We start from the raw sequence: 3,366 nt of genomic DNA on the forward strand, positions 1-3,366 counted from the left end.
CATCTTTCCGTGAAAATCCAATGAAAAAACAATGAAAATTGCAAACCATGCATGGGCCTTTATTTCTCTTTTGTTGCGCTCTGAAGTTATCAGCGCGTTGACAGTGCAAATTTTGGACATCAACCTAAGCTTTTGCATTCATAGTTTTGCAAGCATAGCACTAGCATTTCGTTTGATTCTCAGAATTTTTACAATCTGAATTTGCACTCAAAGTGAATATGCCTGGGAGCGGAACGCAAGATGCTCTGCTACGCCTACGGCTGTGCCGGTGACAACGAAGGAAACAAACTATAAAATAAAAATAAATATAAGATAATTAACAAATATGCTTACGTGCTAGTTACACACGCACAGGATTACAAAGCCGGAGTGCGATTTTTTTTTAGGCGATGAAAATGGCGCAGTAACTGCCTCGCATATGAGCAGACACTTCAACCGAGCCCTGAGGGAAGGGAGGAAGGTGGGGGTGAAAGAAGAAAGAGAGAAGGAGTTGCTGTAGTGGAGGGCGCCGTAGTATTTTCGAACGCCTGGGGATTAGTGTACTGATATCGCACAACACACGGACGGGTTTTGCGTTTCGCATTCATTCAGACAGTCTCATTAATTATTTTTTTTTTCATCAGCCTGACAACGCCCACTGGAAGGCAAAGGCCTCTCCCATGCCTCTCCACTTAACCCTGTCCTTTGCAAGCTGCGCCCACCGTATGCCGGCAAACTTTTTAATCTCATCCGCCCAATTAACTTTCTGACGCCCCCCCCCCCATGCTACGCTTGCCTTCACTTGGAATCCACTCCGTTACCCTTAAGGACAAGCGGTTATCGTGCCTTCGCATTACATGCCCTGTCCAAGCGTATTTCTTGCTCTTGACTTCTACTAGGATGTCATTAACACGCGTTTGTTCGCTCAACCACTCTGCCCGCTTCCGGTCTTTTAAAGTTACACCTATAAATTTTCTTTCCACAGGAATGCAGTACAAAAAAGACGAGAGAGAAGAATTTAGACGCAAAAATGAGCGCTGCTCCCAATCTGCGCACTCAGGATACGCGTGGGGCCATTGTACGTAGCGAATTCAGAACCGCGAGGTCGCAACGGCATTCACGCTCGGTTGGGGCTGGCTAGGTGGTCGGTGGAGCGGCTTCATTCTTACTACAGCTTTCTGCTGGTACTTTAAGCTGCGGGGGTTCTGAAATCGCGAAGCGGTTTAAAGAAAATTACTTATAAAGCAGCAGAAAAAACAACCATGCCGCCGGTGGGATCCAAACCCACGACCTCCGAATATCGAGTCCGGTGCTCTACCAACTGAGCTACGGCGACGGCTGTTCTATCTGGTGCTTTCATGGGTATGTTTTGCGTGTAAGCGAACCTTGAGAGTGTTCACCAGCGCCACCCTCGTCCATAGCGGTGGACGTAGCACGTCCTGTAATACCGCGAGTGTGACGTGGAACCTCACCTAACGGCGGGGGCGAAAACTGTGCGAGAACCCTATTATGCTACAGATGGCATCAAGACTGCCAGAACCGAGACCCCCGTTAAGCTATTAGCAGAGAAGGCATATGAAATGAGGGGCTCGTTTGACAAACATATTAAGGAAGCCAACAGTCACCGAAACCAAGGTGCATAGGGGAATGTTTCTAATTTGTTTTTGTTTTTTAATTTGTAGTGCCAATCAATTAGTTTAAAGAAAATTACTTATAAAGCAGCAGAAAAAACAACCATGCCGCCGGTGGGATCCGAACCCACGACCTCCGAATATTCTTTTTTCTGCTGCTTTCTGTTTCCCGTTTCTTTTATATATATATATATATATATATATATATATATATATATATATATATATATATATATATATATATATATATATATATATATATATATATATATTTCTTTTGCACCCAGTAATGTGGATGCGCGCATGCATGCACGAATCGCCGTATGAAGCGGAATCAGAGAGCACCGGCTACCATGTTTTCTGGGCACGGGTAAGGCGGATATGCTTTGAGCTGTGCTGAAAAATATCTGAGAAATGCCACAGCTATGCACCATTTGGCTCATTACAGAAAAATGTTTCACCGTGCGGGTCATCACGCATGTAGTACATGAGGCGCCGGCAAGAAAGGCCAGATCTTAGCGCCTTTCATTGCAGCGCTCATGGTGAAGCTGTGGCATACAGATGCGATACGCAGCTGAATTGGTATTAACGGTATATGCACTGCCACGAGGCAAACGTTTACCAGCTGATGTGCGTACGTCGTGATTATGCATGCCTTAAGGAACGTACCGCGATTATTTTCCCGCTTACAAATAACAGGAAACAATCCGCGAACGTCGAAATCGCGACAACCACAGCACAGTCGTTCACAAGCGTCGTCTGAAATCATAATTACAGCATTACCAATCGGCAAACACGCGATAAGCGACTCCATAGCGCGCCGTTTGATTAACATTACGCGCGCAATTTTCGTTCATATGTGGTGTTGAATGAAATTCGTCCGAGCGCGACTGCTTCTTGTATGTTTCTGAGGGTCTCTCGAAGCTTATACATTTCACGCCGGCACACAACGCACCGAAGGCCACACGCTCGCGTTATCGTCGCCGATATATAGATGCGCAAGCGAGATAACCAGTTTTTTTTTTACGATCTGTAGCTGCCCTCGAAAACTACAAAGAGTTTTTTTTTTCACCAACAGAGCCTATTTCTACCGTACGCATGCCCGGCAACAGGACCCAGCCACGCGCGATGGAACGGAGAGCCCCCATCGAAAGAGGGGTGGAGGCGCCCTGCACTTGCACCCTTGCACTTTGCCTCCACCACCACTGATTTGTTGAGTTTCTGTTTTTAGTTTCCGGCCGCTTCTCTGGTCCTTAGAAGTGGCGTCTTAGAGGTCGGAGGGCTCGATTGCAAACGCCACAAAAATGAAACTGTGCTGCACTCGAGCGCTGGAAAGAGTGCTGCTCTCGAACATTATACCAGAACACGCCGCTCAATCCGGCTACGATCAGACTAAAGCCCCTAGATTTCTATGCTAAGTAGCGACAAGTTCCTCCTCACCCTGCCACCTTGTCTACGCGGCTCGCGCCGTCCGCACACACACACACACACACACACACACACACACACACACACACACACACACACACACACACACACACACACACACACACACACACACACACATATATATATATATATATATATATATATATATATATATATATATATATATATATATATATATATATATATATATAGGGGCGTTGTAGAAAGATAGCCTCGAAATGACGTAGGATACTTTGCCACACTATTCTTTAAAGCACTTGACAACTGTTAACAAACAGCCGCCTCCATGGGTACTCGGTGAAAAAAA

At 45.8% G+C, this 3,366-nt stretch overlaps 1 non-coding gene across 1 annotated transcript; it reads right to left on the minus strand.

Annotated features, from left to right (window-relative positions):
* Nucleotides 1–1,242: 1,242 nt before the first annotated feature.
* TRNAS-CGA (transfer RNA serine (anticodon CGA)) lies at nucleotides 1,243–1,315 on the minus strand. Its single transcript has one exon. It is a non-coding gene; the product is annotated as a tRNA-Ser (tRNA).
* Between the last annotated feature and the right edge of the window lie 2,051 nt (nucleotides 1,316–3,366).

Source organism: Amblyomma americanum, chromosome 1, assembly GCF_052857255.1.
Source record: "Amblyomma americanum isolate KBUSLIRL-KWMA chromosome 1, ASM5285725v1, whole genome shotgun sequence".
NCBI lineage: Eukaryota > Metazoa > Arthropoda > Arachnida > Ixodida > Ixodidae > Amblyomma > Amblyomma americanum.